Below are 10,482 nucleotides of genomic sequence, written 5' to 3'. Positions count from 1 at the left end.
GGAGCTGCTGAGACGAAGGTCTGGCTTTTCCTTGCCTGTGTGGGTGGATGAAGAATTCCTCCCTAGCTTTGCCCCTAGAATTGACTGTGTCTAAAATCAGAGCTGCACAAAACAACTCCAGTCCCCAGACAGCTGATATTTAATACTTCAGGCTGTGCAACTATGAATTTCCTAAATATTTTGGTGCAGAATTACAGATTAGCAATGGAAAGTTGAGTCTTATTAGAAGTATTGGGCAGCCTTAAATCCCTTGGTTTGAGGAACCCTTTGGCTGACACCTAGATACTAAGTACCGGGTAACCCATTGCCCAGTGTAGACAGTTTCTTGAGCACAAAACACAACACAGGATGTTCTCAATACACTACTTGAGGAAAAGCAGAAAAAAAAAAAAGTTAGTGTTTGCCAGCTGCGTTTCAGTCCATGATTTTAGCACATTTTTTCTTGTGAGAGGCTGAAAAGTGGTGGGAGTCCGGAGGGGAGTTAGAGGCCTGAAAAGAGTGCAGGCTGAAATGGGATAGGAGGCCAAAGAAGTGTGGAAGACTGGAGGGCAAAAAGTAGAGGCTGAAACTTGGGGGGAGGCTAAAGTACTGTGGGACACTCACGAAATCTTTTTGTGAAATGGAGTCTGAGAGTCTGATGAAGAGTGGAGGAATAAGGAGAAAACATTAAATAGAGTGGAGGCTTAATATAAAGGTGAGCCCCTAAAGGGGTAGAGGAACAAAGAAGAGTGGGAGACTGAAAAAGAACAGAAGGCTCAGTGTAGAAGGTAGAGGCCAAAAAAAGTGTGCAAATGGAGTAAATAAGGAAGGCTGAAAAAAAAAGTGGAGGCTAAAAATGAGAAGGAGGCCAGAAAGGAAGTGCAGTAGCAAAGGAAACCGGAGAGAAAAAAAAAAGTAGAGTCTGAAAAAGAGTCAAAGACAAAAAAAAGGTCAGTGAGAAGAAACAATGAAAAAACATAGGCTGCAAAAGGGTAGAGAGCCAAGAAAGGGTGGGAGAGAGAAAGAAATGCAGAAGCTGAAAGGACAGGAGGACACAATTATGTCAGAGACAAAAGAAACCCCAAAGTATAGACCAAAATGTGGAAGGTGAAAAGCCAGGGAAGAGTGTGGGGAGGAAAAGAGGGGCAAAAAGAGGTGGGAGGCCAAGAAAGGAGAAACTGGAGATCAGGCAGAGGCCAGAAAAATATAAAGGCTGAAATGGGGTGGAAGGCTGAATGAGGGTAGAGGCCAGAAAAAAGTGGAGTCTGTGAAGTGGTGGGAGGTTAAATTGGAGTGGGAGGGTGAAAAAGGGTAGAAGTCTGGAAAGGGATGCTAAGTTGGAGTGAAACTTTAGGAGAGAAAAAGGTGGAAGCTGGTATGTGGTAGAAAGCCAAACAGGGTGAGAGGCCTGAGGAGAAGTTTAGGCCAGAAAAGAGTGGAGGTCAAATTTTGTGGGAGATGGAAAAGCTGTGGGTGGCTGGAGCATAAGTGGAAGCCAGGAAAAAGTGAAGGCTAAAAAGGAGTGGAGGCTAAATGGTGTGAGAGTCCAAAAAGAAGTGGGAGGCTGGAAAGCAAGAAGTAGCTAGAAAAAAGTGGAGCCCTAAAAGTGATTGGAGGCTAAATTAGAGCGGGAGAGTGAAAGGGTTGGAAGTCTGGATGGGAGAGAAAGGAAAGGGGATAGGAGAGGCAGAAAAGATGTGTATGTTTTAAAAAGGATGGGAGGCTGGAAAGCAAGATGTGGCCATAAATATAAAACCCTAAAAGTGGTGGGAGGCAGGAGGGAAGTAGAGGCCAGGAAATAGTGGAGGCTGAAAAGAGGACAGAGGCCACAGAAAAGGGCAAGGTGAGGCTGAAGAAGGGCAGGGCAGGGTCAAGGCAAGATAATGGAGTGCAAGGTAATGTAAGCCAGGCATAAGCAAAGCAACACAAGGCAAGGCAGAATTTAAGGTATGGTCAAGGTATTACAAACTCACCCCTTCCTCTGAAGCATAATTGGGTAATGAAAGAGCATTCTATTGAAATACCAGTAAATTGGATACCTTTTTTGGGTGAATATTACTTTCTGGTTCACAAACTTAACTGGTGTTCTCCCAGATGTCCTGAAATGGGTATTTCAGACAGTGGCTTCCCAGGAGAGCTCTGTATACAGTGCTATTTATTAACAATTTGCTTTTTAAGGGAAAAAGTTTGCTTCTTCAGCTTGAATGCATTAAAAATACAAAGACATCAGTTTCCTAAAATATTAATGTTATATTTTCATTATAGATTGGACTTTATGAGGTATGCTAGCTTGTGCCAACATTGTGCTGTTAACCTGTGACTCCTAACACCTGCCATAAAATACAGGTAATTCAGTCATTCAGTCTGAAGAGTTTCATTTATCCATGCCATGCACAGGGCTTTGTACCTTCAATGTAGGCAGTGATGTTTTCTCCTCCATCCACACAAGCCAGAGCTTTGACAAGGTGGGAGGTTCTCCTTAACACTGATGTAGTCACAGAAGGCAGTCACAGTCAGCTCTGCCATGAAGGAAGGGGTTAGACTTTAATATCTTGACCATACTTCAAATTCATAATTAAACAGCAGATTGTTGTGAATGGTGAGGATTATTCAGTGTGAGAAGTGTTTTCCATGCCTGTGCAATGATAACAGAGCCATTGAAATACTACTTTTCCATATTTTCAGGCTGTCCTAACAATTACAAGCAGGGTATTTTAAAAGCAATGTTTTGCCTGTGGGTTTAGATGGCTGGTGCTCTGCATTTCCCTGTCTTGCAAGCCAATAAAACAGAGGGGTATGGAAAACTCATACTCTGGATTTACATTCTAGACCTCCAGTCTTGTGGCCCACTGCCTGCACCATTCCTTAAGAATGGGGTGAGCCCTGGTGACCTCACTGAGGGTATTTCCCTGTGTAGCATTATACAGTGATGAGCAGCAAGAGTTGAGGTCTCTGACCAGGAACCTGCAAACTCTTTACATCAACTCCCAGGCCATAAAAATTCTCTCAAACCTAGATATTAAAAATTGGAATCTTCCTGAAACATAGGCCTTCTTTAGGTTACCTGTCTACTTTTTTTAGCATGTCCACTACAATTTCACATCCATTTTCACACTGAGAGACAAAGAATGTGCCTGTCAATAATTCTTAAAAAAAAAAAAATCAACTTCTAGCTGTAATTGCCTCCAAAGTATCATGGCTAATTAAAGCTGTACCCAAAAGTGAAGGCAGGACTCTAGCTGCTGGGAGCAGTGTAACATCGAATGCCAGCAGCTGTGGCCTGTTACTGGCCCTCCTAGTAATCAGGGAAAGAAAAGGAGTAATTAGAGGAGTTTGGTAAAATGAAATTATATGGCATAACTGGGCTTTACCTGCTGCAATAACACAAAAGCTATTGTCTTACCTTGGGATGGAATACACTGACTTAGTTTCTGTTTGTTTGCCTTTTGATGGTGTGTTTGGGCCATGTGCTTTAATCAGGGGTAAAAGGACTGTAGGAATGAGAATCATCTGCTAGAAATATTACATTTTATCGACCTTGCAAATGTAATTCCTGAAAGTTACCCAGAAATAAGTGCCACTTCTAGTCTCATAAAAAAGCAGCAGGTTTGGCTAACAGCTGTGTGATGTCTTGATTTTTCGTTTTAAAAATTATTTAGTTCTGTGATTCTCACTTCTGGTGAGAGCTGTATTCAGTGTCAAAGGGTCTGTGTGTGAGCACCAGGGCCGGGCCACCTTAACAGCATCAGTTGAAGGTTTTGGTCTAATTTCATGCTGCTGCTTACTTTTGTGACTGAATTACTGAATATGCTGCATTTGCACTTGGAAAACAGTTCTTGTACCTTTTCCATGCCAAATCTCCGCTTAGGGCAGGGGTCTTCAGGTTAGTAATGCAGGCAGATATTCTACATGGAGCAGAAGGTATTCCATAGGGTATTACATATCTCCCTGATTCCCCTCAGCTTCAGAGCACTGAAGTGCAACATTCTTCTGGTTCTTTTAAACAAGGTTCTCTATGTGCCCTTCTCTAAGTGCAAATACTGGTTTTTCAGCAAATGCCACATGAAATTGTAAAGTGTACCCTTAGGGTCTTTCAAACCCAGCTCTGCATTAACACATCCCAACAAAATCACAGTGCAGTCCTGGTTTTAACTTTACAGAGATCGTTGGGGAGCTTTAGCTGTTATTGGGACAGTGGATCTTTGTTTCCAGATGTTTTTTGGGTGGGAATCTTAGGAACAATATAAAGTTCTTGGATAGGAATGTGTCGATGGTAGAGAGTTGTGCTGGAGGTTTTCATGTAGGAGTTTGCTGTTAGTAGATTGCTGGTTGTACAAGTCTTATTTTAAGAGAAACAATGAGTTTTAAGCTGCAGAATGCAAAAAAGGGATGTTAATTTAGCGTGACTTGATGAAAACTGGATGCTTTGTAAGGTGCAACATGAGGGAAAAAGTTGAGGTTGTCTGTGCAGTGAAACTGATACAAAAAATTAGTGCAGAGTGGTCCAAGGCGGACTATGTCTTCCTGGTGTGTTTCCCAGTATGTCAGATGATTATAAGCTTAAAGTTCAAAAAATTCAAGACTATTTGAAATAATTTTGGAAAAATTTGGTCTTTGGCCATAGCTTCTCTTAAGCAATAACAAATTATTTTCTCCCTCCAGAGAAAACTTGAGTAAAAGTAGATCAAGAGGGATAGGTAGCATTGAAACTGCTAAATTAGTGTGAGGATTTATTTTGGGACCTGATGGGCATTAAATTCTCTAACATGTTTGGCATTGCACTACCACAACTTGTACTAACACTGCGCTCCAGAGGATGCAGTTTAAGGTGTTTTAAGGCTCACATTACTTAGGTGAGTTTCAGACCAGGGTCAAAAGGAATTTATTTATTCTAAAGGAATAAATAAATGCCAGGAGCTCTTATTATAATCATAGCTTAGTTAATAACTGTTCTCTATTTAATTTTGGAGTAGTATATCCTAGTGATGTGATAAATACAGTGGCAGGACTGTGATAAAATAAGTTGTTGGAAAAAGTAAAGTGGGTAAGGAGCCAAGCGGAAACAGATGATAATGACTATCTTTGGTAAAATTAAAAACCTTTAAGTTCACACTTACGTCTGTAAAGCCCCCCAAAAAAGTCTTTAGGCAGTTGTAAACTCTTTAAAATTCAGAGCAGAGTAGGAAATGATAGTATGAGGTAGTTAAGAATGCCATGGGTCATATGCATCTGTTTCATAGGCCTTGATGCCTAGAGCTGACAAACAAATTTTATCTGTTTAATGTAAAGTGTCAATAACATCCATTATTTAGTGAAAGAGAGGGGGCAACATAAGGTCTCCAATTTTATCCAAAGTCACCTTGTTAACTTTTCTCAGGATACCAAATCTTTGTGCTACAGATTGTGAGCTACAACGTGAATAAGTTTCATATGAGCCAAGTAAAATGATGTTTTATAATATACTGTTAGTATATATTCTTTATCTTCTTGATTACAGTTGTCACTTGTTGATGTTCATGATATTCTTGGAACAGTGGGGTTGAGTTTTCCAGGATGTTCTTCACAGTACATGTTTTTTTAATGCTGTGCCCCATTTGTGTTCTGTGGGATTTTTCTGTGTGTTTTTGTTTGATTGATTTGTTTTGTTTTAAAAAAAGTTGGTCATATTGGGAATATTATGACTCTTAGATGCATAGAAAGGACACAGGTTTCTTCTTTCTTAACTCCCAGAAACATCCATGGATTTCTCCTACTCAATATTTGTCAACAGGATACATAAAAGAAATGCAACTTTTAAGCAAATTGAGTAATATATAGGTTAAGAATGCATTTAAACTATTAATTCCGTGTTGTATTATCTTCAGCGGGGAAATTAGCATACAAAGCAGAAGTAAATCACATTTTCCAAGGTCTTATGAGACACTGTTTATCTTGCTTCTTTTAGTTATATTTTGAAAAATTACCTGGGCCTTGATGTAACTAGTGCGGAGACTCTCCCTGACTCAAAGTTGTTTTGAAGACAAGTTGGTCTTTGTGGCTATAGCATGTGGTTATAGGTTGATGTTAAGCACTTGTTAAGAAAACACATCTACTTTTTGGCATAGAGTATGAAAATATGCTAACTGTACATTCCCAAATGACCTCATTAAAAGACCTGCCCTTTAGATACGAGGGGAAGACTGTGTTATGCTACAAATTAAGGGCTTAGTCGGGAGGCAAATTTCTTTTTCCGTGTTTTTCAAGGAGAATGCCTATCTTTGTGTTTCCTTTTACACATCTGAATGGCTGCCTGTTCCTACACGTGTGATTCATTCTGCAGAGAAGATGTCAGAGCTGTATTATTTGACTAACTCAATGGGAGTATAGCCATCTTGCTTGAGTCATCCAGATGGTAATATTTCATCAGGCCTACAGACCTCTGCCTGCAGGGCTTGAAAGAGGTAGGGAAGGGAGAAGAAAAACCCATGTGTATGGGTGCTCTTCACCCTGTTGGCCCTGCTAGGAGCCCATTCCAGGCAGGTTTTCCCTGCCCTGATGTTTGTCATGAGAAAAAAGGTTGCAAAAGGGATCTGGCCCAACACTGAAAGGGGGAATTATTTTTGTCTTGAAGAAATTTATTGGCTAACAGAAGTGTTTCCTACCAAGCTCTAGAATTGTAACATTGTGGATACATTATTGATGGGGACAGAGCAAACCACAAAATATTCTTTCTGAAAAGAATTATGAGTCCAGTAGAGCGGATCGGTGTTTCAGAGCAAAAGTCACTTTTAACTTGAAGTTAATTTTTAAATTTATTGTTGTTCTTGTTGTCATTAAGTTTGTGTAAGAAATGGATTAACTTTTTAAATTTCACTTTTTTTGGTTTGACCACGAGAGCAGAAGTTGACTGGAAGCCAAGGACTTCTGAACAGTTCAATGAATTGGGAAATTCCAAACCCCAAAGGCTTTTCATTCTTCATTCCTTTCATTCTTTCAAAAATAATGCAGTTACGCCCCAGTGGCAGCTTGTAAAGAATGTCGAAACCACTCTTGAGTACCAAAACAGGATGATTTCAGAAATTTGCAAACACCTTGCCATGCAAAGCACCTTATTTTTTACAACCTGCTCTACCAGGTAGGCTCAGGAAGGTATTCAAAATGGCAGTTCTAACCTCTTTCATGCTTAATTATCCTGTTACCTAATTTAGTAGAAGTGTTAAGGTGATGGTGTCCAAACAGAAATGCAGGAACTATCCATGTATGGGCATGAAAAGATCTAGGGTGACTTTGGCTTGTTTACCTGCAGGAGGTGGAATATGTAAAGGACTAAGTACTAGCACTGAGTAAGTGCTTCTAAGGGAGAGGAGCCTGCAAGAAACTAAAATTTGTAGATTAATGTTCTGTGTATTTCACAGAATCACAGAATATGCCAAGTTGGAAGGGACCCACAAGGATCATTGAGTCCAGTGTCTGGTTCTGCACAGGACCACCCCCAAGAGTCACACTGTAGGCCTGAGAGTACTGTCCAAATGGTCCTCAAGCTCTGTCAGGATTGGTGCTGTGACCACTTCTCTGGGGAGCCTGTTCCAGTGCCCAGCCACCCACAGGGAGAAGAACCTTTTTCTAATATCCATCCTAAACCTCCCCTGACACAGCTTTAGGCCATTCCTTTGGGTTCAGTCACTGGTCACCACAGAGGAGAGATCAGTGTCTGCCCCTCCTCTTCCCCTCACGAGGAAGTTGCAGAACCTGATGAGGTCTCCCCTCAGTTTCCTCCAGGCTGAACAAACCAAGTGCTCCTCATACACTCCTCATACAGCTTCATAAGTGCATACAAGGTGCTTCTTTTTGCCCTCCCTTGAACATTCTCCAATAGCTTAATATCTTTCATATATTGTGCTGACCAAAGCTGCACACAATATTCAAGGTGTGCCTGCCCCAGTGCAGAGCAGAGCAGGACAATCTTCTCCATCACCTGGCCAGCAGTGCTGGGCCTGATGCCCCTAGGACACAGTTGGTCCTTCTGGCTGCCAGGGCACTGCTGACTCATCTTCAGCTTTCCTTCAACCAGGATCCCAGGTCCTGTCCTGTGGCACTGCTTTCCAGCATCAAATTCCCCAGTCTGTCCATACATCCAGGGTTGCCCCATCCCAGGTACAGATTCCAGCACTTTCCCTTCTTGAACTTCATCTGATTGGGGATGGCCCAGTCCTCTAAATTGTTGAGGTCTCTCTGCAGGGCCTCCCTGCCTTTGAGGGAGCCAACAGTTCCTCCCAGTTTTGTATTGTCTGTGAACTTGCTTAATATCGCTTCCAGTCCTGTGTCCAAGGCATTTATGAAGATGTTGAAGAGCACAGGGCTGAGGATGGAGCCCTGCAGAACCCCACTAGTTACAGGTCACCAGTCTGATATCACCCCATTCACTATCACCCTTTGTTCCTGACCCATAATCCAGCCGCTCATCCATCCCATGATATGTTTATCCAGCTGAATGCTGGACATTTTATCCAGAAGGATCCTGGCAGAGATGAAAAGCTTTACTTAAAGTCCAAAAAGATTACATCAACTGGCTTCCCTTGATCAACCAGGTGGGTTACCTTGTCACATAAGGAAATCAGGTTTGATAAGCAGGGCTTTCCTCTCATGAAGCTGTGCTGGCTGTGATCAATGACTGCATTGTCTTTCAGGTGTTTTTCAATACTTCCCAAAATAATCTCCTCCATAATTTTACCAGGCACTGATTAGATATCTATCACACTCCAGCAAAGGCTCTAGATCTCATTTGCTGTAGGCAGTGCTATAGAGTGAGGGTAGAGTAAACCGGTTGCTTTCTAATAGAATCTGGACATTTTTTTTTCTCCTTCTGTTTTTGTTATGCTTACTGAAATTCCATGTGTGTATGGGTCATTTAATTTTGTAGCAAAACTGCAAAAATCTCTTGTAGGAAATATGAGAGGGACTAAGCAATGCCTCCTAGGTAAGTATCTGTTTCTCATACCCATTCATCCCTCTTTTCATCATTCCTCTCCCTCTAAACATAAGGCACCTCCATCTCCATCATTCTTAAAAGCACAAAATACAGAAAAGAGTCAGATTGTGTAGGTATTGTCTTCTGAGGATGCTTCAAAACCTAGTTTACAACCTGTATTTTGAAGTTCAACCTATCTTATGGAGGTGTTCAAGGCCAGGTTGGATGTGGCTTTCAGCAACCTGGTCTACTAGATGGTGTTTCCACCCACAGAAGAGGAGCTGGAATGGAATGATCTTTCAGGTCCTTTCCAACCTAAACCATTCTGTGATTCTGTGATTTTGGCCTTTTCTCATTCTCAGAGCCTTAATAGCTCCATTAGCTGCTACAGTCTTACCAGATGCAGAATTGCAGTACAAATACCTAACACGAAACAACAGATTTGGCTAACTGGAACAACAGCAATTTTGTGAATTGCTTTCTGGAAGAAGAGCCCCCTTGTTTGTCATGTAACACTTCCATCAGAAATGGAACAGTTCTATGAGTGTGGCTCCAATAACTTCTCTGAAGCTGCTGGTGCTGGTGGTCTGCAGCCTGTGGATCACTGGCTGGACAGACTACAACTACTTACTGTTATGGTTTTTGGAACTTCTACAAATGTCTGAGATGAACAGAAATATAGAATAATAGAATAGAAATATAGAGTAATTCATATAAATCTTCTTCAGGCTGCTCAGGAATTTTTCCACTGGAGTTTTACATATCTTCAAGGATGGAGATACTGTAGTCTTCTCCAGTGTTTGACCATCCTTGTGATGAAAACAGTTTTCCTTATATCCGATGTATATGTTATTATCTTCTGAGGCCTGCCAAAGGCTGTATCTCATCTTAATGCTGCAGTTTAACATGCATCTGAAGCAAACAGTGAATGAATTAAAATATATTTGTGAATATCTTTGTATGGCAAATGAAATTTAAAGAAATACTTTCTTCCAGGCAAAGAGTCACATAGAAAAAAGTTTTTATTGAGTTTCTGACATTTTATGCAAGCCTTGAAGCTTCCCTCTCCCCCAAAAGTAAAGCAAACACAAAACTAGATTGATCTTCTAAAGCAGTGGAGTGATGGAGTCCATCACTATGATTCGATGTAACTGATTACATTCAAAGCACTGAAGAGCCATGAAAGCAGCATGCTTCTGTAGGTTACGGGCGGGTTCGGTCGGGACGGAGACGGATGGAGATCTCTATAGGCAGGTCTTGGGACACAGTCGGTTTATTGTAAAGGGTGTGGGTATTGGGGCACTGCTCAGAGCTGCTAGACTCAGCTCTGAGCAGGCCCAAGAGAGTAAGCAGGTGAGAGAGAGAGAGAGGGTGTAAGAGCAAGAGTGGAGGTAAGAGTAGAAGTGGAAGAGAGGAATAGAGAAGAGAGAATCAGAAAGTCTGAAGTCCTGGTTACAATACAATAAATCATCTTCTGTACTGAATATTCTAATTGTCACTAACCAATCTAATACAAGATACAAATCCTATAGCATTTACATACAGCCTATAAGAGT

The 10,482-nt window shown here is 41.3% G+C and overlaps 1 long non-coding RNA gene across 1 annotated transcript in view; it reads left to right on the top strand.

Moving 5' to 3' along the window:
* The first annotated feature begins 205 nt into the window (after window positions 1-205).
* LOC121661338 overlaps window positions 206-10,482 on the top strand; it is a 20,149-nt gene continuing 9,872 nt past the window's right edge. Inside the window, exons 1-2 of the long non-coding RNA XR_006014927.1 lie at window positions 206-216; window positions 1,447-1,452. This is a non-coding gene — a long non-coding RNA (uncharacterized LOC121661338). The remainder of the gene's footprint in view (window positions 217-1,446; window positions 1,453-10,482) is intronic.

This window comes from Corvus kubaryi, unplaced genomic scaffold (genome assembly GCF_017639235.1).
Source record: "Corvus kubaryi isolate FWS band 111438036 unplaced genomic scaffold, C.kubaryi_AGA036_p1.0 37142, whole genome shotgun sequence".
NCBI classification, from domain to species: domain Eukaryota; kingdom Metazoa; phylum Chordata; class Aves; order Passeriformes; family Corvidae; genus Corvus; species Corvus kubaryi.
The sequence above is the reverse complement of the archived record's forward strand: the minus strand, read 5'-3'. Positions and strand labels throughout refer to the sequence as shown.